The sequence below is a fragment of the Schistocerca nitens genome, chromosome 7 (genome assembly GCF_023898315.1).
Source record: "Schistocerca nitens isolate TAMUIC-IGC-003100 chromosome 7, iqSchNite1.1, whole genome shotgun sequence".
Lineage (NCBI taxonomy): Eukaryota > Metazoa > Arthropoda > Insecta > Orthoptera > Acrididae > Schistocerca > Schistocerca nitens.
In genome coordinates this window covers 320,120,673-320,148,411 of record NC_064620.1, presented here as the reverse complement: position 1 = coordinate 320,148,411, position 27,739 = coordinate 320,120,673, and the positions used below count along the sequence as shown (strand labels likewise).

The window sequence follows — 27,739 nt, the reverse complement described above, 5'->3', positions numbered from 1 at the left end:
GGCAGAAAATACAACCACCGTGATGGCTCCTATATTACAATGGAACCTGCAAGGGTTCAGGACACATGTGGAGGAACTACGAGCCGGCCGCTGGTGGCCGAGCGGTTCTGGCGCTACAGTCTGGAACCGCGCGACCGCTACGGTCGCAGGTTCGAATCCTGCCTCGGGCATGGATGTGTGTGTTGTCCTTAGGTTAGTTAGGTTTAAGTAGTTCTAAGTTCTAGGGGACTAATGACCTCAGCAGTTCAGTCCCATAGTGCTCAGAGCTATTTGAACCATTTGAGGAACTAAGACTATTGATTCAGGATAGGCCTATGTGTGTGTGTCTGCAAGAGACAAATTTCAGTGAAACATACACCCCTGAGCTACGTGGTTATGTCCTCTACAAAGACGACGACCTAAGTGGACAGAGAGCTCGAGGAGGAGTAGGTATCTTCGTCAACACCGACTACCACTCCTCGCCTCTCTCCCTCACGACGAATTTACAGGCAGTTGCAATATTAGTACATGTGCGTCATATGCTAACAGTACGTTCGCTTTACCTGCCCCCACATGATGTGCTCGACGAAGAGGCTCTCAGTGATCTTCTTACACAGCTCCCCCACCCCTTCATCCTCTGTGGTGATTTTAATGCACACAATATGCTTTGGGGCTCTGTGAGTACTTGCCCCAGGGGTAGAGCAATCGAGAGGCTTCTTCTGTCTTCCAGTGCCTATTTGCTAAATACAGGTCAAAGCACGCATTTTTGCATTGCAACTGGGTCGTTATCTGCCAATGATCTGTCGCTTTGCTCTCCAGCCATCGCCCACGCTGCTGCCTGGGAAGTGGTTGATGACTTGCACGGCAGCGATCACTTCCCCATCTGGATTCACCTGCCACATGCAGTGGAACCGGAAAGGAAACCGCCTCGATGGGTGCTCCGTAGAGCCAACTGGGCACTGTATAGTCAACTAGCCCAGTTTGAACATCGGGTCAGTGTCCAGGAATGGGTGGATGATATTACTGAGGTTATCCACCGCGCCAGTGAAGCGTCCATCCCACAGTCTACGGAACAACCGACGCGGCAGCCTGTCCCTTGGTGGAGCGACGAATGCCGCTCTGCAATCAGGGCTAGGCGGGCAGCTCCTGGTAGGTTCAAATGCCGGCCAACTGTAGAGAACCTTGCAGCCTTTCGGGTGACGAGGGCAAAGTGTCGTCGGATTATACGAGAGAGCAAGAATAGGATTTCTGGGAGAGGTGGGAGGTGCCCTATGGCTGCTATAATGTGGAATGGCACTCTCCAAACGACCCCAAAAGATATTTTCCAGTCTATGGCGGCTCATTTTGCAGCTATTACTGCAACCGCCAGTCAGAATCCAGCTTTCCAGCCCCACACAGTGGCTGCTGAGAGGAGCAGTTTTGACTTCCGCTCACCCAATACAGAAGAGTACAACTGCCCACTTTCCATGTGGGAACTGGATTCTGCATTGTGTGGGGCTCGTGATACATCCCCTGGTCAGGATAGAATCCACTATAGCATGCTGCGGCACCTCACAGGGAGAAATAAAGAAATCCTCCTCCGACTTTTTAATCTTGTTTGGATGTCCGGTCACTTCCCCGACTCGTGGCGTGAAGCAATTTTAATTCCCCTTTTAAAACCTGGGAAAGACCGCACGTGCCCAGGTAGTTACCGTAGTGTTGCCCTCGCTAGCTGCGTGGGAAAGACCTTGGAGCGGATGGTCAACCGCCGCCTTGTCTGGATGTTAGAATCCAGACAACTCCTTAGTCGCTTTCAGTGTGAGTTCAGGAGGTATCGCTCCACCTTTGATAATCTGACCCTCCTGGAGGCGGCTATACAACAGGCTTTCCTGCGCCAGCATCACCTGTTGGGAATATTTTTTGACATTGAAAAGGCACACGACACTACTTGGAGGCATCATCAGGCAGCTCCACGAATGGGGTTTTCGTGGATGTCTTCCCAATTTTATTCGGTCCTTCCTGTCTCCACGTTATTTTCGGTACCGAGTCGGAGACGTACTGTCTAGTCGCTTTGAACAAGAGAACAGTGTCCCTCAAGGTAGTGTTTTAAGTGTGACGGTCTTTGCTATTGCTATTAATAGTATTACGTCTGTTGTGAAAAGTCCTGTGCAGTGTTCCTTGTTTGTGGACGATTTCTCTGTATTTTGCTCTTCTTCAAGCCTTGCAACGACGACTCGTCAGTTGCAACTCACTCTGCGACGTTTGGATGAATGGGCACAGAAGAGTGGTTTTAAGTTTTCAACTGATAAGTCGGTGTGTGTTCTTTTTAACCGTTCTCGTTCCATTTTTGACTTGCCTGACTTTTGATTCTAAGCTTACGTGGCTGCCACAAATTAAGGAAATGAAAAAACGGTCTCTTAAGGCGCTGTCTATTTTAAAATGTCTTAGTCACCACACATGGGGAGCAGACAGGACTTGTCTACTCCGGTTTTACAGAGCCTTCGTGCGGTCCCGGCTTGATTATGGATGCACGGTGTATGGGTCTGCCCCATACCGAGCCTCTGTGCAGAGGCAGGTGAACCGCCACTTCACCTCCGGCGGCGTCTACTAATGGTGCGCCAGGCCTATCAAACATTATCCACACCATACACACCTGCATACCACACTGTTGCTCGGCCTCCACTGGAAAGGCTTTTTCGCAACCGGCAACGAGCAACAAGGCCCTATGGGATTCGTGCAAAGGATTGCCTTTTAGAGATGGGTGTGGCCGGTTTTAATGTTTCACGTCGAGGTTGGAGCAGATATCCACCTTGGCTCCTTCAGAGGCCCACACTGATTTTAGATTTGGCAAATTTTAAGAAAGACAGTACATCAGATTTTACTTTCAAATCTTTGTTTTTTAACATTTTAGACAGGCATCATTATTTTACAGTAGTCTACACTGATGGATCCCAACAGGGGGATCTCCTTGGCTGCTCAGTCGTGTTCCCCGACCGTGTCATCAGGATTCGCCTTCCCCAGGAATACACTGTTTTTTCCGCAGAACTTCACGCGATCCTGAAGGCATTGGAGCAGATACGGTTTACTCAGGGCAAACACTTCCTAATTTGCTCTGACTCACTGAGCGCATTACAGTCACTGCAGAACCTGTACCCAGCGGAGAAGTTGGAACAGCTGATTTACGACCAACTGTACATCTTCCAACGACAGGGCAAGCAAGTGTCCTTTTGCTGGGTGCCAGAGCATGTGGGCATACGGGGAAATGAACAAGCTGATAGAGCTGCCAAGGACGCCTGCAGAGTACCGGAGGTGACACAATGTTCTATTCCTTTGCAAGGTGTCGTTTCTGTGCTGTGGCGGAAGTATATGCAATTGTGGGAAGAGGAATGGCTGGCGGTGAGGGAACATAAGCTGCGGTTGGTGAAACCCACCATCCAGCCGTGGTGTTCTTCCTGCCGGTCACCTAGGCGTGACGAAGTGACCCTTACACGTCTTCGCATAGGGCACTGTCCTCTAACGCATAACTTCTTACTACGGCGAGGGGAACCCCCTCTGTGTGATGCCTGTGGCGTACGAATCACTGTACGCCACATTTTAGTTGAGTGTGATTTATATCGTTTTGCCAGGGCGGAAGTTAATATTAGTGGGGATCTGCCCTCGATTTTAGCCGATGACGAGGCGAGTGTCAAGAAAGTTTTAATGTACTGTGATGTTTCTGGGCTTCAGCCAAAAATTTTAGGTTGGAATTTTTAGTGTGTTGCCGAGTGGCTTACCACTCCTTTTTATTCTTGTAATAGGCCAGCTCCAAACATGTGCTATGTGTTTCATTTTAACCCCTTCCCCTACGTTCTCCTGCAGTTCTCTTTATGTGCTGCTTTCCACTTTGCTACTGTTGACGTGCAAACTGCCTATGTAGACTTTCACCTATAATTTTAGTCCTATTGCTGCACTTGCTGCATTTTAGTGACACTCGTCCGTTGTTGTTTCCGTTCGGGCGCTAAAGACTACACTGTTGAGCGCCCATCACACCATATCCATCCATCCACAAGATGAGAAGCGCGTTTCCTTTCAGGTTCATTTAGTAAGCGCGAAAGTGTCACGGAGCTAACTCCATTAGCAGTTTCTGTAAAAGAGGCATTCCACATCACGGTGTGGTCTTCTGTTAAAATGCAGAACGTATGTTCCTAGAAGAATCAACCAATATATTGTTCAAACAAATTTCGGGCTTGCAGCCGGTCGTCGTTCAATACTTCGCACGATATTTCAACTGGGCACCTGCCGCTATATATTGCGGAGCGGAGAACTTTATCGCTAGTCTGCGATGGCTCACCTGCAGATGACTGGCAGGTGCCCAGTTGAAATATCGTGCGAAGTATTGAACGACGACCGGCTGCAAGCCAGAAATTTGTTTGAACAGTCAATTCGCCGGGAAAATTTTAAAATTCACAACCAATATATTGTTTCCTCTTGCGTATATCTCGCGAAAGACCATGAACTTAAAATTAGAGATTAGAGCTCACACCGAATCTTACCGACAGTCATTCTTCCCTTGAGCCATTCACGTCTGAACAGGAGAAGGGAACTGAAAACACAGTACCCTCCGACACAACTAGTGAGGTGACTTACGGAGACTTCAGAGGTTAGGCCTGAAGACTGTTCCTGTCCGTTCCGACAAATATGGAACGACAGGTCACAGTACGCAAGAATTGGTTTAGGGGGCTCCCTGGTGGGTCCCGTCAGAGACCGGCACAGCGGGCTCGTGAATACAAAGGTAACGTAGCGTGTGGCATTGTAGCCTTCGTGTTGGAGCAGACAGTAAATGGCGCGAAAACAAGCAGATAGGCTCTAACTAATTTGCACCCGTCAGCCAGGTGCGCCTCGCGAAGGCGGGCGCTCTGTGGCTATATTACATTGCTACACGCGTCGCACCTACTTCAGTGACGCATCAGTAAAAATCTTCTGATGATCCAGATAATTCTAAAGCTGTTACTGTGTTTGAACGATACTGGTCAGCCTATTTGCAAGAGCAGGCAGACGTTGTACCAGCTAATAAAGAAACGTTCGATGGCAGGTTTCCTCTCTGGTTGATTGTGACTCGTGAGGCTCAAGATTGTTTCAGCTTCAACGAGCTATGGAACATACATTGTTCATCTACTTTGCCATATTTTTAGATAGACACCCTAACTAGTATAGTTCTTCACACTGTGTAAACAAGGTACATAAAAATTTAAGATGGCAAGCAAGGAAATACTCTGCTCAATGTGTTCAGGTCGTAGTGCTTCAGACGGTCCGAGGGGCAGTGAGGCATAGGTGAGATCATTATTTACCTACTCTGATTCTCCGACGGGCTTTCACACCAATCGGCAGATGTGCCCAAGTAGACATAATAATGCAGGTCCTCAAGAGTGCTAATGCTTCATTGAAAAGTCTTGCGTCAGTGGATGAAGCGTACGAGGTACCAAAATACTACAGGTTCAATCTTTCTGCCATTGATTTAGACAAATCGATACAAGTGTTTCGGGTAGGGCAAAATGTTTTAATATATTGGAATCTGCTGAAGGTGCAGAAACAACCAAAACCGGGTTCTGTACTCAAAAATGAGTACAGCAACTAGTTAAGAAAATAAATTTCCCATTGCTTTAGAAAACACGACGAACGTGGAATTTTTACTTCGGTGCGTTCTTGCCTCCTCCTCTTCCCTCCTTCCTTTCCTCCCCCTCCCTCCTCCTTTCTTTTCATTTCCTTTCCTCCCCCTACTCCCCCCTGATTTTCGTTTCCCCCTCGCGCCCAAGTAGTTAGTGAAATACAGCGCCATCAGGTCGCTAGACAGACTTCTGTGGGACTAAAAAAAGAAGGTACAGCTTCCCGTGGGTCGGCTTTTCTTGCATTAGCGTTTTCGGTCGACCGCTTTCGGCTGCATCTGTCACATATCCTGTCTGTCTTAACTTGTACTGCCGCTTAATGATGACGTTGGAGACAGAAAATTTGTGGAAGATAAAAACTGGACTCTAACGTCGGACCGTTGCCTTTCGCTGACTACCGACTGAGCTATCTAAGCACGACCTGCTTCCATAGCCTTGCTTCCGTCGGTACCTCAATCCTGCGTTCCAATCTGCACAGAAGTTCTACGTATCTTGTGGGACTAGCACTCCTGGAAAAAAAGGATGTTACGGAGACACGGCTTGGTCACAGTCTCGGGGAATGAGTCCTGCTTGGATAACTTGGTCGGTAGAACACTCCTCCCTGAATCGCAAAGGTCCCAGGTTCGGGTTCTGGGCTGGCAGACAATTTTAACCTGTTAGAAAGTCGAGTAATCATTTCGTTCGACGGGTTTTCGCACTACTTTCCGTTGAAGGCGTCCTTAGTGTAAGCATAAAGTTACATCTGATGTAGTGTTTACAGTTGCTTTGTCAACTAACTTTTTCAGTACCATTAGTTTGTACTTGAAACCGCCATTTTATCCATTTTTTGGAAATCAGTGTCTTTAGCATGATACTGCAATACCGACGGCTAGTCGTACACTGGAGTACTTTCAGCATGTAGTGCATTATAGCAGTCACAGCGTTCAAAGCAACAGTCAGGGGGAAGATTGTGCGACATGATCATAGGAAATTGTGACATTTTTTATAGTGATTGTAGTGAGATCATTGATAGTGGAGTATTGATGAAGTTGAGTTTTTGATTGTACTGCTGCTGTTGTGAGCGGTTTCGAAATGAAATCAACGGAGCAATATGTACTTCTGATATAAATACATTAAATTTTAGGCCCATTTTTGCTTGTTACTTACCACTATAATTTTAGCATTATAAGTTTATGGAAGTTTAGAGATTTCGATGGTGTCTAGGAAAAATTCAAAATTGCTTTCAAATATATAACGTTAAGTGATTTTTGGTTGAAAACTTCGTCCCAATGGTTCCAAAGTGAAACCACTGTTTTAAAACAATTGATAGTTTACTTATTACCGGTTTCTTCTTGTATTCGGTGCTTACTATGATTATAAAGTTCAGGCTGAAAAATTTTAAAATTACATTTTTTGTTGTTGGTACCCAGACGGTTAAGCAGTTATACGACCTTCCAGATAAAAGTAATTCTTGAGTGGGTTTGCGTCTCATTTTAATCGTCCTGTGTTCTTGACAAAACTTGGAGCTGCTTCTAGTGGACGACGCACATTTCGTTCCGCAGTTTGGGACGGAAGCAGTCGTCCATACATTACGCCTAATGTCGCGGAGGACGTTTCTCGGTCGGAGATAACGCGCACTCACCTCGCCGTCGACTGGTTTAGCAGCTGCCGCTGGCGGGCACAAAATGTATTATGATAAGAAGCGCCCATAGCACATGCGCAAAATTCATGAGGTCGGTCGTGAGCAGAGGTCACTAAAGGGCACACACGGTCCCTGGCGCGTGGTGCTGGGATGACCTCTGCACCTGTCACGCGGCCTGATCACAGTGTGCACTCGTCCCTGTAAGCCCATCTTCATACTGATGCTTGCGGAACCTGGGGTATTCAATAGAAAATGTCGAATCAATACACGTTCAGCTTATTTTATTTGATCAACCAGTTTCAGCGCCTTATAACACCATCTTCAGGTCCCCTGACCGACGTGTTGAAGAATCTCACCTCTGGTCCATTCAGAATAGGAGCCAGCATTCAGCGAATGGTATCCGTAGGTTACTTCTTAACACAATTAGCCCTTCGATCACCACCTGCCAACAAGTGATAGCTGTATCAAAAATCTACAGATGCCAGTCACTGAACGCCCCTATGTTGACTCGACCTACCTACACGTCGGTCATGAGGCGAGATATGGCTTAACGTAGTGCTGTAACTTGTTGCTCAAACAAAAAACTGGAAATTTAGACGGCTGAATGTGTTCTGATTCGACCCTTTCCAGTGTCTACTTGGGTGGCTGTTAGCTGTGAGTTAGAATTTTGATTCTCCTACAGCCCACTTTTGTTCAACTGACAATAAACGAACCAGTGAAAAATTTCATCTCAGTCCAACAAATTCGAGGCGAGCCTCAAATGCTTTGAAATTGGAACATTTCCGTTAAAACAAATTGTATTCTTCCTTATCTCCGTACACTTGTCTTTCATGAGGGTAAGCTGTTTGATACAGTCAGGCAAACTCAGCAACTGTTTAAAACCAAGTTTATATTACTGAAAAGTTTATTCGAGGAATTCGAAAAAGGACAAATTTAAGAAACATCAAATTTATTTTCGACAAGGCACACATTGCAATTTGAGAAGCTTTTATTTACAAGAATCATTTTACAAAATTCATTTCTGTAGACTCAAAACATGGGCACTGAACATCATTTATTTCGAAGAGAAGATTTTGTAGCAGTGGGAATCCTCTACGGTATCCAGTAACAATCTGTAAAACAAATTGTATTAAATCATATTTATTATTTCGTGAAAGTCTGTACCATAATGTAATAAAATCCTAATATCCACCAGTATTTAAGGTCTGTCAAACAACCGTTCTTAATCCCACCATCATAAAAAAAGACCTACAGCCTGATTTTGTTGAACGACTCTAAAGCCGCGGCTTCTAGCGAAAATGTTTTGCAGTACAAAATTAAACAATGTTAAGTATCCTACAAAAATGTCATTTTTTTTTCTCTAGAACTAATAGTTTCTTCGTTGAAGGAATGGAGAAATGCATTTAGTAAAAATATTGTTTCATCGGTGTAAAATTAATGTTGATCTTTACATGAAGCCTATTAACAGCAAATATTACAGGTATGTACCACGTTTAAGTGCAGTAGAGTCGTATTAAACTGTTCCGGGGATGTTTCAGGGTGAGGGAATCATGGGTGGGCGTAGAACTGCGACGGTACGTAGTTAGCTCGTTTTTGTTTATACTCTTCCGTCCGTCATAGGTCTCCAAATTGAAGACGGAGCGGGTAATTCGGCACGCATCTACTCCAATGAGTCAGAAACAGCAACGGAGTGAGTAATGATGTTACTGGCCTTCCTCGGCGTGCCATGCCAGTCACTGGCGACCTAGCCCATACACATCCCCAGGGGAAGTATTTTCCACGAAATGCGTTAGTATATGGAATGCATGTATGAGTTACAAATAACACTAACGCAAGAAACACATACAGACACAATCCAGGTAAATCTCTGCAGTGTTCGTTCTACGCTGACAGAGGGCAAATTGGTTCTTACTCATTGTTTCCTGTCCAGTTCTCTTATGCGAATGGACAAAATAACTGCACACAACTCCTGTTTATATAGTGGAGTTATTTTCAGTTTCTTAAATGAGCATTTTCTGGGGATGTTAAGGGAGCTATTACATAAAATACATTGCTGCAAACAATGACTGAGAAATGTTTAATTTGGGTGGTATCGTCAGTGACCTATGTGGTGGTGGTGGTGGTGGTGGTGGTGGTGGTGGTGGTGGTGGTGGTGGTGGTGGTGGTGGTGGTGGTGGTGGTGGTGGGAGAGGGATTGGATTTATGAATGTAACACCTTGCTGCTATCTATTGTGTCAGCGTGTTTTAAAGTCAGGTAATTGTGTCGTAGACTGTTGGTGGTGACTTAAAGAATGACCAGAAAGTTACTGCACTTCTCTCGCCATTGTTACTAATAGGTTGCTTTAATCTTTCGCATTCAGAAATTTCTTCCACTTACCATATATCCAGTGTATCTTTCAAGGTGAGTGTGAATATACAGGGTGTTACAAAACGGTACTGCTAAACATTCAGGAAACATTCCTCACACACAAAGAAAGACAATATGTTATGTGGACATGTGTCCGGAAACGCTTACTTTCCATGTTAGAGCTCATTTTATTACTTCTGTTCAAATCACATTAATCATGGAATGGAAACACACAGCAACAGAACGTACCAGCGTGACTTCAAACACTTTGTTACAGGAAATGTTCAAAATGTCCTCCGTTAGCGAGGATACATGCATCCACCCTCCGTCGCATGGAATCCCTGATGCGTTGATGCAGCCCTGGAGAATGACGTATTGTATCACAGCCGTCCACAAGAAGAGCACGAAGAGTCTCTACATTTGCTACCGGGGTTGCGTAGACAATAGTTTTCATATGCCCCCATAAATGAAAGTCAACAAGGTTGAGGTCAGGAGAGCGTGGAGGCCATGGAATTGGCCCGCCTCTACCAATCCATCGGTCACCGAATCTGTTGTTGAGAAGCGTACGAACACTTCGACTGAAATGTGCAGGAGCTCCATCGTGCATGAACCACATGTTGTGTCGTACTTGTAAAGGCACATGTTCTAGAAGCACAGGTAGACTATCCCGTATGAAATGATGGCGGTGAATCGAGCAAGTACAGTACATACTGACGAAACTAAAATGAGCTCTAACATGGAAATTAAGCGTTTCCGCACACATGTCCACATAACACATTTTTTTTATTTGTGTGTCAGGAATGTTTCCTGAAAGTTTGGGCGTACCTTTTTGTAACACCCTGTATATGATAGAATGGGCTGACCATGTAGACGTCTAGAACAGTAATCTGCTGTGCTGTATTGCTTATCTTCAAATATTTAAATTTCTGTAGCACTTAGGAAACGTACTTGCATTGTAGAACGGCTGGTGTGGTGCATTGGATACCCTTATGCTGCGACAGGTATTCCAGACAGTGAAAGTGAAGATAGCTTAAATCGACATTGTCCAATACATATTCGCAGGATGTTACACTTGGAGCAGGCTCTTCATTGTTGTAGACAGTTGTTTCCAGCTGTGAAGCTGTTACATAACAACTCACTAAACTGAATATAACTCCACGACATAAACACGTGCCCAGTGGAGTTATTTTGTCCACTGCCATAAGATAACTGGACAGGAAATGGGAGGTATAGTCAGTGAACCGAAAACGGAGCGGCTCTCTTGATGCTGGAAGTTGTGTATCGTGGAAGAACACTACAGCTGCCATACAGAATGACTAAGAACAGATTTCCCGTTTAGCAATGTAGAGGTGCAGAGGTTTATGTGGATTCTGTCCATATGTCTCTCTTGCGTTAGTGTTAATGGTAACTCATATCTGTATTACATACATTGTTAACGAGTTTTGCGGAAAATAACACCCCTCCCTTGGCATGTCTGTGCCCGGGGTCGCCAGTGATTTATAAGCCGCGCTGTGAAGCGTCGGCATAACTTCGTGAGAATGCCTGCAGTTGCTTCTTGTGACGTTGTGGGTAAATAGTGGGAAACAACCTGCTCGACATTGTTTGCAGACCTATGAAGGGGAGAGAGCTGTATGAACTCAGTCCGGCGAAACTACTTCCTTCATACTTTCACACCACACGTCCCATGTAAGGCCCCCCCCCCCCCCCCGCCCTCCTTCGTCCTGTAGGTCTCCTCCTTCGCTTCATTTAAAGATAAACATTAATTTTATATCATTAAAACAATACTTTTAATAGTATATTTTTCCATTCCCTTCAACACACTCATAGTTCTAGAGAGAAATCAACAGGAATTTTTTTGTGTAAGGAATGAATGTAGTTCAGATATTGTGCTGGGAAATATTTTCGCTAGAAGTCGCAGTTTGAGTGATCCAAGAAAAACAGTGACATTGAAACCCCCTATCGCAACCAAACGCTCACAAGCGGAAGGTCAGGAGTTTTAGTACGTTGTTCAGTACGCTCCATCCTAGCACTGTGCAAAAGTTTGCCATAACACGAGTTTTTCTCCGAATAGACCTGTTTTGGCCTTCGTTCACTGGGCTGTAACGCCGCTGCTCGACGGCGGTGTTCTCCTGTAGTATTCAGCAGACATGTAGAATTTTTGAAGCCAGGTTTGTGGTAAACGCGTGCGCTGTGCATCGTACTGCAACAGAATTTGTTCCGTCTCACTATGTATTAAAAACTGTGCGGAACCTGAGCAAAACCGGCAATCCTTTGTGTATGTTCTTGTCTGGTATGCCTGCTGTCGTTGCGACAAAGCAGCGACTGTTGAAGGGGTACTAGATGGTTAGAGCAGTGCGTCGCGCGCCTTCCGCCCCGCTGGGGCCAAATAAAAAGCATCGCCGCCCAACGGGAGCGCGGGTGTCGCACAGTAACTACGTTAACGAGATAAAGTGGTGCCTTGCGCCGGAGGCAGCAATTACGTAGGCTTTTATTCAGTCCCGCGGCCACTTGTCACTATGCTGCTCACGGTGGAGACAGGTCGTAAAATTTAACCAACCGTTATCGTTACCAGTTACGTATGCAATGCCAACAGTAGCGCCACAGCCTGTTCGCTAAATACTTCAAAGAAACTAATAACTTGATCTCTGTGTTAAGGGGAGAAGGTACCTTCAATCTTTACCTTGTTATTGACGGTTTTCAGTGTACGTTTTCTTACAATGTATTAACAGTAAAACACTCAAATATTTTGCAGCTGACAATTTGTGAATGCTATTCAAACTTATTTTTGAAAAATGTTTATAACAATAACTTCTTCGAGCAAATTCTTAAAACAAGTCGTATAATCCTAATAACATAGCTAGAAAGGAAAGAAAGACATATATTTATTCGCGTGTACTAAAGCCATAGATTGTTAGAATTTCACTGCTCTGGAGTAAATGGTTTCAGAGGGTAGAAAAAACAAAAGGTGCTGGAAATGGAGTCGAGTTGTATTGCACTTGCAGTGTCTCCTACAGTACATTCCTGCTATGCACTCATCATTCATATTCACAGATTTTGTCAGTGCATTTGTCTTAAATTCCTCTGCCACTGATTTGGAAGGAGCTTGCAATAAAGAATAACATTTCCAAAATTTTGTAAGTGTGTTGGTAAATTCATGTTAGCACATAAAGTAATGCTTGCTGTTAAACCGCCGAACTTTGGAGATCGATTTCGGCATTCCTTTGCTCAAAAACAGTGTTACGTTATTATTTGAAGAAACAACAGAATAAATGGAAAACAACACTGTAGACAAGTATCTGAATGCTCAAAGCAACGGAAAAAGTAGCCCTAGGCTTATGAAATCATAGACAAGTTTCAGAGCAACAATTGGCGTGCCTCTGCAAGCTGCCATTTAAACTTATATTTGGGGCCCTTGAATAATGATTTGGTTTGAACTACTTTCGTTTTCTCACAAAGCATACTTCCAACAATCACCAATAAAAAAAAAATCATATATTGTTTTCGAGATACCTTCTCACCTGAAGTATGTGCTGACAACCACGTAACAAACTGTTCACATAAGATATCAAAATAAAAAAAAGTTAAGTGCATCCAAGACATCTAATCTTGGTATGATTAATAATTTATCATTTCCTTTTCAGTTTCGAGGAGCATCGCAGTTCGTGCAACGCGCCAGTAACGATACGCCGCCGCCAGATTTAGGTGAGATAAATCATCAAAATGTAAACAATTAAGGCTTTCTGTCGATCTTCACTACACTGAGAAATGAGTACTGAATTATGGAAAACATCTGCTGCTCGTGGGCGGTGACTCTTGTCGACGTTATCAACAAAATTTCCGGAAGCACTTACAGTCTGAAGCTCGGCTCTCGACCCTAGAGAGATCAGAAGCAGTAGGCAGCTGCTCCGCTGAGGCATTCCCCAGGCTCTAGACATCCTATGTTACGACTCTCCCCGGTGCTAGACATTCTTCACTCTGTAACTGTCGTCGCCCGTAATCGGATTAACGGGGAGCTGGATGCGGGTGGAACTCTCTCGTCCTTGTCTGTACTGACCCACGTACCGGCCAACCCCATATATTTTTACTTCTCCTTAAAACTATTCCTCAGCTCCGGCAGTGTCTCGTTTTTAGTTCCCCTCCCCGCCTCCCTAAACACACATTTTCACTATCGGACTGACTCCAGATGAACTAAATTCTCACTGAGGGAGTGACCACCTCATGGTTTCACCCTCATCCCCAAAACTCACCGAGAGGATTCGATGCTGTTACCTGTTATCTCTTCTTAAACATGGCATTTATTTACGGGATATCCGTTCAGAGTCCTGGTTGGATAGAACCCTTTTTAGGACACAAATGTCATCCTGGATCACAGAACACAGTCTGTGAAGTGTTACTGGATGTCCAGCAAGAAAAATTTGGCAAGACAATCTTCCACAAACATAGGCTAGATCTTCTGCAAACCAATTGGTAACAGGATCTTTTGAATGTCATCAGTAACGGAACGAAGCTATTAGAGGATTTGTTCATTCTTTTCCTTTGACGAAAATGTAAAAAGTCACCTAACGAAAACACACATGTAAATTGGAACACTGTTTCTTTAACCGATTGCGATAAGCAAACTACCCTGCCCATGACTGCACCGCCGTTATTTTATGTTATTAAGATAAATTTTACTCATACCAGTAACACAATCTTCTGATCATTTGTACAAACAGTACAATAGTGGTCCTGTTATCTGGCTCCTTCGGTAAGAGAACTGTTTAGGAAAGAAACGAGTCCGGGTTCGCGTCCCAGTAAGGCATATAGTTGCAATCACGAATTTCTAGACCAGCGTGCGCGCGCGCACACACTCAACTGCAGATAAAGATTCATTCTAGTTTGTGCTGCCTCCCAGGAATAATTATTTTTTTATTTTTCCTCTCATGTTCAGAATTACAAGTTATGTGGAATAATCTTCCTCAGAAGTCGATTTGTGTTACGGCGTACCCTACGCACGGCCTCTACATCGTGCCTGTGCGTTGAGGAAACTCATTGGTCATAGGATGGCGTCTGGCTGAGCAGGCGTAAACGGATACCAAGCGAGCAGCTACCGGAGCCTTCTTTGATAGCGGAAGCCGGCGGAAGTCTGACTCAGGGATACGCCGCCCAACCAGTGCTTTTACTAGTGTAAGCGCATTTTCAGCGACAAGCGTGCGAAGCGTTGCCCAAGGTAAGCAAAGATGCTGTGGACGCTAAACTGCCGAGTCGTGTTTGTTTTGTAACTTCCTTTGACGTCTTAAAGAAAGCGCAGTAACTGTTGCTTTGTTCCGCTTCTACCAGTACTGCCTCCCCCCCCCCCCCCCGCCCCCATCACCACCTTCGATTCTTTAAAGAATCGAACTATCATGTAAAATACACCGTCAAACGTATGATTGCAGTACTTTACAGTATGTTACGCATACGACGTTAACTGTGTAAAACCTTTATGGTTTAAGACGCAGAACTCCAATTACGATGCTTTTGTTAGTTTCGGATTATTCTGCGATAGTTTAATCATAAAATCAAAACCAAAAATAGGACTTCATATCCACTGAACCATGTGATACAATGATTTAATTTTGCGGCTGCATTCAGTAATATAGGTCGATACTGTTTCCAAAATGTGTTGCGAATAGAATTGGTAGTAAAAAGATACCTGGTGCTGAAGTTTGAGTATATGAACCGTGGAAGTGTGGCAAGTGATTAGCATTCATATCTCCATTTTGTGGGTGGTGCCAGCGAGAAAAAGTTTCGTGAAGGTTTGAAATTGTGTTTAAAGTTTTTGGGAAGTCGCCAAGTTCTCTCCTTTAGATACTGTAAGAATATGGCCTGGATAATTTGCGTGCCACGAGTTTCGCTGCCACAAACGTAGTTTCTAATTGTAAAACTTGACTTACTGTTTTAAACGCGTAACATGAGTTTATGCGTGTCAACGAGTTGATTGACAGCATTTAAAATTTTCAAATTCCATCAGTGATTAAAAATCGAAGTTTTGGTGTTCCTGGAAACAGGCGACCGTTGTAGCCAGTGTATTGATAGTCTTCACGCCATTCTGTACTGAAGCGATAAAGATCATCCGAAGCAAGCAAGTAAGAAATTTACACATTGCCTTCTTTACACCTCACGAAATATTTGCGCATTTGTACATCACTTACACAACATGTGTAATCCACAAACCACCGTACGCTGAGCCGCCGAGAGTACTTGATGTACTACTATCTCCCCCCCCCCTCCTCCCGCCCACAGAATCTTCCTTTTCCCATTCGCAAATGGACAAATGGTACACGTGGAGTAAATCACATTCTGTCGGAGTTACTAAAACCCTGGGAGGATATTGCATCACAAAATTATTCGCCCTGGTACGCAAGATGAGACGAATCGAAATAGTCCGACTTAAAATGTTAAAATACAGATTCCAAAGAAGGCAGGTGATAACAGGTGCAAATATTAACGAGCCATCGGTTGACTGAACAGTTAATGCAGCATGGTGATGCGAATTCCTTACAGGAGGATTGGAAAACACGAATAACTCGACTGAGGAAGCTGAGTTCGGGTTCTGCAGAAATTTGGGTACACTCGAGGTAATAGATGCACTAAGAGTTAACCTAGACGCAGAAAAGGAGGCCAGCATTAATAGCATTGTTGATTTATAGACGACTTTTGACAACGGGGGTGGAAATACACTGTCCGAAATCTTGAAGATAGCCGGGATAAAATGCAGGGAAAGAAGTAAAACTTTTAAAGAAACGAAATTGACATGGAAGTGATACGGAAGCAGTGGTTGAGAAGGGAGTGAGACATGATTGTAGTATATCCCCATTGTTATTCGATCTGTACATTGAGCAAACAGTAAAAGGCACCAAAGAAAAATTTGGAATGGTCATTAACTCGGGACAAAAAAATGAAAACTTTGAGATTTGCAGGTAACACATTAAAATCGGAGGTAGCAAAGCGGTTCGGAAGATCAGTTCAACTTAATGGCTGTTATGTTGAAAAGAGGTTACAGTAAAGCATTTATGAAAAAGAATGTTTATTAAAATCGAATGTACATTTAAATTTGCTGAAGTCTTTTCTGAAGATGAGCCTGGAATGTACCCTTCTTTGGAAGTGAAACGTGGACGATAAACGGTTGGGACAAGACGAGAACAGGTGATTTTGAAATGTGGTTGGTACAGGAGGAAGTTAAAGAGAGACAAGAGGCACACTGCTGGTAACCTTGCACACGCTCCATAAAGCGCGCAGCAAAGCGTGGGCAGAAGTTAACGGGAGGAGTTGCGGTTCAAAGGTGTCACAACCGCGCGTCAGCATTTGCACGCGAAGTTCTCGTAGCGTCGAGAGCTAAAATGAAATCAGAGATTCTTGTGGCAGTTAAAACGGAAAGAAGAAAACGGTCTTTATGGATGTAAAGATGAATGAGCATTTTGGAGTAGGGGGAAGCTTGATATTTCTTCAAAAATGACAGTTTGGAAAACGTATCATTGGGCGTAATATGAAATACCGAATTTCGTTGTGTAAATAGATATATTTCCTGTAAATAAAGTGGCGTTTTATTTGATAAATCTATTTTAGCTGTGGACTAGCGACCAGCCCTGACTTCGCACTGGTCACATCTGAGTTATGGCGTCCCAGCTAAGATGATTACACAAAGTTGCGCAGAACATAGAATATCTTCCTGGTTTCCTCCCGTTCCGTTTTCTGCTGCGGTTCGGATAGCACGTGCTCCACACTGTGGAAGCGAAACGGCACGTCAGCTGGAAACTTACTTCAAAGTTGAAGCACGCGCGACAGTGTGGTTCGTGTGGGCAAAACGTCTAAATTGTACACAGATTTACTGTGGAATTCTGGCGGTGTGTGTGGACCAACTGCAATGTTACCGCTAGCCGTAGCAGAAAGGCCATCGATATCAACCACAGACTACAATATCCAGTCAGTCGGCAAGACCATCATCTGTCGGTAAAGAAATGTTCCAACGGTTCAACGTTGTTACCAACAAAATCTCGAAAGGTACTTGACCGATTTACCTCAAATCCTTAGGCGGTATTCTGGTATACATGTGGACGGGCACGTGCTATATATGTTTTAGACAATATATCGGTTTTCTTTTAAAACTGATCGCTAGAAAGAACCTGCTATGCAGTGAAAATGTGCCATTTAGTTTTTTTTCTCCGCTTTCCGCTTTAGGAACGATAAAAGTGCATTTATACCACTGCTCTAATTTTCTCTCCCATGCATATTTTCTTTCTCCTTATAAATAATATTGAACAATAATTGTGTACAGAACCATGTGCTACTATTTTTTTCGCAGTGGGTTTAAACAGAAATCAGGAAAGTCATATTTATGCATTGGCGGCTTATGATTAGAGCGTTACTACGGAAGCAGACTACACCCATGCGAAAACAGTCGTTCAAACTACTACCCTGACAGATCAAGCAGCAGGAGAGAGAGGAGGCGGATAATATCAGGTCGTATATGCAATCCCATACATGTATAAAAATGGCGCACGCGTGGCTTGAAAACGAAGTCTGTCTAAAACCACACTTTTTCTACGTAAGCATTCTCACTGCCAGCACCACTTCCCTTAGAGGCCTTAATGGAAAGTCTTTATTTGCTGTACGGTTAATGCAGAGTATTTTTTATTTTTAATTTCCTCCACTGATGTTGCGCCTCTACTTTGACGTCAACGAATTTCGTTAAATAGTGTATCGTGTGTAACTGATGTCAGTTGGTACTTATGATGTCAAAAAGAGACAGTTTCAGTAGATACTGTTCAGTCAGAACACTCAGGTGTAGTCTGCACCGGATTGCCAGTCTGCCTTCTTTCTCCTCTAAACCGCGTTGTTAGCACACCGTGAAAGCTGTAAAGTGAACAGCTACAGACATCGTCACCCTTCGAAAGCGCACACGCTTCGGCTTCTATCTGCAGCGTTCGTGTATCATTGTAAACTCATTTACGCATGCCTCCAGACTTGCGTTCGGTTCCGTGCATCATGTAGCAGCAGAGAAGGGATAGAGAGTTTAAACTTTCTGCGCAACTCCATGCAGAAGGAACGTGTAAATGGACAAATATATCAAGATTAACAAAGGCGACCTCGTGTTAGGCGACTGAATCTGTTATCACGTGTTACCCACATTGGTGTGTACTTGCCTACAGGGGCGTCATTGCTAAAATCGATGCACGGTGTGTCAGCGGGTAGTTGCTATTGACTCTAGGGCACAGGATGGTTAGCACCTGGGCGTTGTTGCTTCGATCCGTGACGTCTGAGCGGCGGCACTGACTGACAGTTGTGGCCGGCTGTTCCTCTCCTGTTGTTGCTCAGGGAGAGAGAGAGAGAGAGAGAGAGAGAGAGAGAGAATGAGAATATTTCAAAGGCGTTTCGCAGCAAGCTGCTCATCGCCTCCTCCTAAACCGAGAGTCTCTTGCCTAACTCAACAGCTCGCGTTGGGTGCGCTTTACGTGCTAGCTTGTAAATCAACCGCCAATCATGTGGTGACGTCAGTGACTGATTATGGCGTCGGTGCAGTTCCAGTAGAAAGAGTATGCGAACGACAGTGCATTCGCAGAAACTGTTCAGCAGACGATGTGTTGCTGCTGTCGTTTCAATTATAGCGTTTCAGCACGGAGTCTTAATGGGTATTCTTTGATAAATTTCTCCAGGTAAAATATAATTAAAATAGATTTTTTAATGATTTGCATACTGTATGGTTATTTTGTAGACGTGGAATGAAGAAAGCAAACAATCGATAGCTTATCTGGAAGAAAATTTGGTAACATTGGTTGTTTCAGTATTCAGTATGAAGCCTAGTTTTAGCAGTTCTGCTTCCTGTGAAGTCTCTCCGAATAACTACGGCAAACTACATCCATGTGAACCTCCTAACTAAATTCATCTCCTGGTCTCTCTAAAATTTTAGCCCCCACACTTCCCTCAAGTACTATTCCTTGGTGCCTCAAGATGTGCCTTTCAACCGATCCTGTCTTTTGGGTAAGTTTTGTGATTATTTTTCCCCAAATGAATTCGGTAGCCCTCATTAGTTACTGGATCCAATCTGACATTCTTCTATGACAGCATGTCTCTTGTCTGAACTGTTTATCGTCCATTTTTCAGTTCTGTACAAGATTACACTCCAGACAAACACTTTCAGAAATGACTTCCTAACGCACATTTATATGACAGTTCGCTTATTTGTCTTTCTAGAAAAGCTTGCCATGCTCTTGCAATTCTACATTTTACATACTACGTGTTTCTGCCATTCTGTTACATTGCGCCCCCAAATGCCAAAAACTGTAGGAAATTTTCTATGTTCGATTTGGTAATCTTAACTGCCCCAGTCACCTGATTTAATTAGATTACGTTCCATACCGATTTCGTTCGATTACATTCCTTTACCTTTGTTTCACTTTCGCTGATTTTTCTTTCTTAAAACTACTTCTTATGGCACTAGAAATTCCGTTGAAATGATCTTCGAATTGCTTTCCGTTTCTGATGGTATTAGTATCATCAGCGGCGAACCTAATTCTTTTTACTTGCAGAGCTTTAACTCCCTTTCCCAATATCCCTTACGTTAAGAATATATGCAGACAAATACGATATATACATTTGTAGCGGTTTCAGTGGGAGTGAGCAAAGCAAAAATTTGCACGTAGCAGTCATACTACGGGTCGGGAAAACAAATGGCTCGAATCGTGCATGATTGTAAGTAAGGGAAGATTGTGACGCACGTTACTTCAGAGCCGGCGCTGCCATTGTCATGTCACATGCCCCAGAACATTAGGGGACTACTGTTTAAGACTGTTTCTTTTTCATTTCTGTCGTGTAGACGCAACAGTCGTTTCATATAGCAAACGTTGCAATGCTCTCGTGAATAATTGTCATGTAGGCATTTTAAGACTTCTTTCTGGTCTGCAGTAATACAACGCAAGTGCCTTCGATAATGTAACTTCCTCGTTATTCTACATTCCGAATAACCCAAAGACTAGTAGTTGTAACCAAGCTTTATTTTTTTTAACAAATATTTTCTTCACGCAACATGAACGAAGAAAGCTTTTCTAGTTGGTTTGATAGGAAATCTAATGTCAAATTACGAAAATAAAACTCCTTCAGTAAAAGTAAGAAGTTTAACCTAAAATCATGTGAAAAAAATAGCGAATTTCGCTTGAACGAGACCATTTACGAATGAAATGATTACTTCAGTTGAAAATATAATTAGAACGATTAATGCTCATGTAAATGACGCTACCCGCATCTTCTGATAAAAATGCTTCCATCAGACGGTAATGTTTGGGTCAACTGATATGGCGGACGTTGGTCTCAAGTTGGTGACTTCATGAGAACTGACCCTGTTATACACGCTAAGATAAGACAAAAGCACACACTACAGAGTAATCCAAATGGGACGGAAACCGGTAGATGTGATGTACATATACAGACAAACGAACGATCACAATTTCAGAAGCGCCCAAATTCTGAATTAGCTGGAGGGACCTGCCTGTAATGGTCCAAACATTATCAGTTACGGAGACTTCTGGTGACCTTGCTCTCCAGGCATGTACTCGACCACGAATCTTAGTGACCAGAGCAGAAATGTTTTCAGTGGTGAGTTCCGCTTCAAACTGAGCCTCAATGATCAGCGAATACGTGTCTGGAGACGCCCCAGACAGCGGAGTCATACCAACCGAACCGTCGTTCGTCGACAGCCCGACTACCAGGAGAGATGGTTTTTTAAAAAAATCTTTAGTACAATAATAATAATAATAATAAAGAAAATACAGTAATGGACTCAAACATCCCAGAGCAAACAAACAAAGAACAACACGCACCAATTAAACAATCAGAGGAAAACGAAATCTTAAGACAGCCACCAGAACAAGCACAAATAGAACACGAAGTGAGACACATGTTAGATACAGAAGAAAAATTTCAGCTGACATATATAGAATACAAAGACACAAATACAGACATAAGACCATTCTTGCATAGACCACCAAATAACCCACAAGTCGAAACAACAATAAAAACTATCAACACAATCATACACAACAAAATAAATGAATACACAACTATGGAAGAGTTACAACTACTGGTTTATGTAGGAGCACTCACTACACTAAATATACACACTAGGCAGAGATCAGAACCAACCAACACACAGAAGAAACCCACAAAACCAGCATGGCAACACAGGCTACAGATCAGAATAGAAAAACTGAGAAAAGACATCGGACAGCTAACACAATTTATAAGAAATGAAATCTCGGAAAAAAAACGAAAAAGGTTAGGTAAAATCTCACAACAAGAAGCGACAGAGCAATTAGACGAAAAGAAGCAGAAATTACAAGCATTAGCCAAACGACTCAGAAGATACAAAAAAAGTGAAAATAGAAGGAAACAAAACCAAACATTCAACACAAACCAAAAGAAATTTTACCAAACAATAGATAACACACACATTAAAATAAACAATCCACCAAACATAAGACATGGAACACATCTGGAGCAACATATGGTCAAACCCGGTACTACATAATAGGCATGCACGGTGGATACAAGCAGAAACAGACTCGTACAAGATGATACCACAAATGCCTGAAGTGATATTTTTGCAACATGAAGTCACCCGAGCAATTAATTCTACGCACAATTGGAAAGCCCCTGGAAATGATAAAATAGCAAATTTCTGGCTAAAGAAGTTCACCTCAACACATTCACATCTAACTAAATTATTTAACAGTTACATTGCAGACCCATACATATTCCCTGATACACTTACACATGGAATAACTTATCTGAAACCTAAAGATCAAGCAAACCCAGCTAAATATCGCCCCATAACATGCCTACCAACAATCTACAAAATATTAACTTCAGTCATTAGACAGAAATTAATGACACATACAACATAGAACAAAATTATAAATGAAGAACAAAAAGGCTGCTGCAAAGGAGCACGAGGATGTAAAGAGCAACTGATAATAGATGCAGAGGTGACATATCAAGCTAAAACTAAACAAAGGTCGCTACACTACGCATACATTGATTACCAAAAAGCTTTTGATAGTGTACCCTACTCATGGCTACTACAGATATTGGAAATACACAAAGTAGATCCTAAATTGATACAGTTTCTAAACATAGTAATGAAAAACTGGAAAACCACACTTAATATCCAAACAAATTCAGATAATATCACATCACAGCCAATACAGATTAAGCGTGGAATATACCAAGGAGACTCATTAAGTCCTTTCTGGTTCTGCCTTGCTCTGAACCCACTATCCAACATGCTAAATAATACAAATTATGGATATTATAATACTGGAACATACCCACACAAAATCACACATTTGCTATACATGGATGATCTAAAACTACTGGCAGCAACAAATCAACAACTCAACCAATTACTAAAGATAACAGAAGTATTCAGCAATGATATAAATATGGCTTTTGGAACAGACAAATGTAAGAAAAATAGCATAGCCAAGGGAAAACACACTAAACAAGAATATTACATATTGGATAACCACAGCGACTGCATAGAAGCAATGGAAAAAAACAGATGCCTATAAATATCTAGGATACAGACAAAAAATAGGAATAGCTAATACAAATATTAAAGAAGAACTAAAAAAAATATAGACAAAGACTAACAAAAATACTGAAAACAGAATTGACAGCAAGAAACAAGACAAAAGCTATTAATACTTATGCTATACCAATATTGACCTACTCATTTGGAGTAGTGAAATGGAGTAACACAGACCTAGAAGCACTTAATACACTTACACGATCACAATGCCACAAATATAGAATACATCACATACATTGAGGAACAGAAAGATTCACATTAAGCAGAAAGGAAGGAGGAAGAGGATTTATCGACATAAAAAACCTACATTATGGACAGGTAGACAATTTAAGAAAACTCTTTCTAGAACGTGCAGAAACTAGCAAAATACACAAAGCAATCACTCATATAAATACATCGGCTACACCACTACAATTTCATAACCGCTTCTACAACCCTTTAGATCACATAACATCAACAGATACGAAGAAAGTAAATTGGAAAAAGAAAACACTACATGGCAAGCACCCGTATCATCTAACACAGCCACACATCGATCAAGACGCATCCAACACATGGCTAAGAAAAGGCAATATATACAGTGAGACGGAAGGATTCATGATTGCAATACAGGATCAAACAATAAACACCAGATATTACAGCAAGCATATTATTAAAGATCCCAATACCACAACAGATAAATGCAGACTTTGCAAACAACAAATACAGTAGATCACATCACAAGTGGATGTACAATACTAGCAAATACAGAATACCCCAGAATACATGACAATGTAGCAAAAATAATACATCAACAGCTTGCCTTACAAAATAAACTTATAAAACAACACGTTCCCACATACACGTATGCAGCACAAAATGTACTGGAGAATGATGAATACAAATTATACTGGAACAGAACCATTATAACAGATAAAACAACACCGCATAACAAACCTGACATCATACTCACCAATAAAAAGAAGAAATTAACACAACTAATCGAAATATCCATACCCAATACAACAAATATACAAAAGAAAACAGGAGAAAAAATTGAAAAATACATCCAACTGGCTGAGGAAGTCAAGGACATGTGGCATCAGGATAAAGTTGACATTATACCAATTATACTATGAACTTCAGGAGTCATACCACACAATATCCACCAGTACATCAACGCAATACAGCTACATCCAAACTTATATATACAACTACAGAAATCCGTAATTATTGATACATGTTCAATTACCCAAAAGTTCCTAAATGCAATATAACATATACCGTACAGTTAAAAGGAAGTCACGCTTGATCAAGGTCCGCGTCACTTTCCATTTTTGACCAGACAACGTCTGAGAAAAGATGGTAATAATAATAATAATAATAATAATAATAATTATTATTATTATTATTATTATTATTATTATTATTATTATTATTATACAAACTTAACCCACTTCCTTAAATGATTAGTGGGTCCTAATTTTATCCATACATTAATTGCAACTAGATACAGATTTGATTAACTTGTGAGCTACAACTTTAACTAAATAACAATGTGCAACTAAAATTATTAATATTAAATGTATATTACCTACGCTTAACTAGACTGTTTCCTGCAGCATCACAGTTGTCAGTAGTCTATAAAAACCTACTTTCAGAGCCTTGTCCATCGAGCTAATCGCGATGGGCGTGCCCCTGACACTGGCTGTAGGTTCCTAATAGCTAATTTTCTATTCTAAGTCCTAACTTGTTCTAACCTAAGTCCGGTGCTTTGTCTTATGTCGGTAATGTTGTACCCCACTCCCCCTAATCCTGTACGCGGCGGATTCCAGACTATGAGGCAAGTCTGCCTGTCCACGCACTGGCGGTAAGGGAATAGGGTGCAAAATTCAGTTTTTGGTGTGTTTAAAGTTGTTAAATTAGTTTATGTCCCTCAGGTATTCCTTTAAAACTTTTCGTGATTCCTCATCTGTCAATTGGTTAAGAGTTTGAATAGTGTCTTCTTGTCTTAGTAGGTGGTATGTGTCATGGTCAGTAGTAATTGGTCAAGTAATGTGGATGGTACATCATTGAAAAGGGGGCAATCCTAGACCACATGATCGGGGGTACCCTCTGATTCACCACATTCACACGCGGGTGTTGCGGTGACACCTCTTCTCGTCGTCTTCCCTGTCATCCTCATAGGACAGCTGTACGTTTTCTATTTTCCGCGGCACGGCTTGCTGCGTTTCATGGCAAGCTTTCATTTCAGCAAGATAATGCCTTCTCGTTTCTACTGCTTGTCTTCTCGCTTGCCAAACCCGTTGTTGGCCGGAGAGGTCGCCGCATCTGTCCACAGTTAAGAACGTTTCGAGCATATGGACACAGCTCTCCATCTCGGGATTTTGACAATGTAATGCGTCATCTGCATAGAATATGCGAAGATATCCCATACGAAGACATCTACTAAGTGCCAAGCCGAATAACTGCTTGCATAAGGGCCAGAGGTGAACTAACGCTTTATTCACTTAATCAATTTGTGAAGAGCTTTCTCTTAAATAAATCATCCAAATTTTTCTGAAATTGTAATTATTTGTTTTTCTTTACATCACGTCTACAGATTTCCGTCCCACTCGTTGTTTCCTTTCCACTTAGGGTACTTGCATGGAAAGAAAGGGTCCTCTGCAGTTTGAGTGGCTCACCCGAAAGCCACGTTTTTCACACGCTTGTGACAAACTTTCGGTTTTTTGTCCTACGACGCCAAGTCATTAACCATTTTGTGTTGGGTCCTCTAACGGTGTGCTATGGTACTGTGGCGCAGGGATTTCAGTCTCTACGGTTCTACTGACACGTACCTGCAAATAAACAGAGTACAGTATTATCAAGCAACTTCATTTTTTTTTCGGGGTTGGTAATTATAACAATCACTACACCTGGTATGCCGTCATTGAGTGCTGCTAGGAGGGACTATGCCGTCTACGGACCTTTGCGTTGGTATCTGTTCCACTTTGCACTTCATCCTTTCTTTGACGTCAGTGCAGGAGTAAGGCGTCAGAGGCGCTGTATTACCATAATGCGACACAAGTAATACATTTGTCAACAGAAAGCTAGGGCGGATGCGAGGCTGCACCGTCCCACGGAGTGGGCGTCCGCGTGGGACCACGTACTGTGTGTACTGTGTAACGGACCAGCCGCCCACGATGCCGCCCAGCGAGGCAGTTCTCGCCGAAGCAGATACGACCGCTTGTGTGACGCGCTGCGTACCAGAGACGTGGGATGTTGTGTTGCTCTTCGACCTATAACAACTTAGGTTCTCGTTAGTATCGAAAGTATAGTCGGAAGTCGTAACCGACTAAATTTGTGACTTTAATAAGGATTACTTGATATGGATGCGGCAGCATATCATGTTGGATGGAGAGTGATACAGATGCAAAAGGAACTTCGCGTGCGCCCCACCACCAGGGAAGTGTGTTGGAGCCCCTGCTGTTCGTGCACATTGATGGCCTTTCACTAAATGAATAACCTGATCCACTGTCATCCGATCTCAGCTGCAGGTTGCCTATCTGTTTCCAGTCTGTTGTGCATTACCGAGAGGTTTGCTATTGCAGTTTCATTGAGCACCTTCCGGGAAGAGCCGGACAGCTTCCCCCTGCATACATCTAACAAAATGACCACGACGAGAAAATTCGAGAATTTTGAGCTGATACAGAGGCTTCCGACAATCATTCGTAGTGGAACAGGAAAGTACCAGGAGTACCCTCCGGCAAACACAATCAGGTGGCTTTCGCATTATGATGTAGATCGTATAGCTACAATATCAATGAGTCGCAATTGGATCGGTAAATTCATACAAATACCTGGGTGTTACACTTTATAAGGATATGAAATGGAACGATTACATACTCAGACGGAAGGAGAGCAGCTGGCCGACTGCGATTCATTGATAGAATACTGGGGAAATGCGGTCTGTCTACAAAGGACGTCGCTTACGAAACATTCGTGCGACACATCGTAGAATATCGCCCAATTGTATGGAGACCCGTAACAAATAGGAATAACGGAGAATCGTGTACATAGAAACGCAGGACGAATGCTCCCAAGTTTTTTCGACGTACGGAAGAGCGTGTTGGCGAAAATTAGCAGGGGCTTGTAGAAAAATTATGTGAAAGTTCTTTGTTTCAAGAAGCAACTACTTAAAATAAGAGTGTCGAACTAGGTATTGGTGTTGAAGAACTAGGTATTGGTGTTGAAGAACTAGGTATTGGTGTTGAAGAACTAGGTATTTGTGTTGAAGAACTAGGTATTTGTGTTGAAGAACTAGGTATTTGTGTTGAAGAACTAGGTATTTGTGTTGAAGAACTAGGTATTTGTGTTGAAGAACTAGGTATTTGTGTTGAAGAACTAGGTATTTGTGTTGAAGAACTAGGTATTGGTGTTGAAGAACTAGGTATTGGTGTTGAAGAACTAGGTATTGGTGTTGTAGTGGTCGCGAAGGCAAAATCAGACTAATTTCAGTGTGAAGGTACGTTCATTATGTGAGCTCAAACTGGGGGTCCGTCAATACCTCACCAAGTTTAATTTAAACGTGAGGGCTCACGGGGCCTACA

At 42.7% G+C, this 27,739-nt stretch overlaps 1 protein-coding gene across 5 annotated transcripts in view; it reads left to right on the top strand.

Annotated features, from left to right (window-relative positions):
- LOC126194752 (multidrug resistance-associated protein 1) overlaps positions 1-27,739 on the top strand; it is a 390,212-nt gene that overhangs the window by 61,225 nt on the left and 301,248 nt on the right. For all 5 annotated transcript variants that reach the window (XM_049933031.1, XM_049933029.1, XM_049933033.1 and 2 more), the window contains exon 2: positions 13,210-13,270. The gene's annotated coding sequence lies outside the window, so the exon portion shown is untranslated. The remainder of the gene's footprint in view (positions 1-13,209; positions 13,271-27,739) is intronic.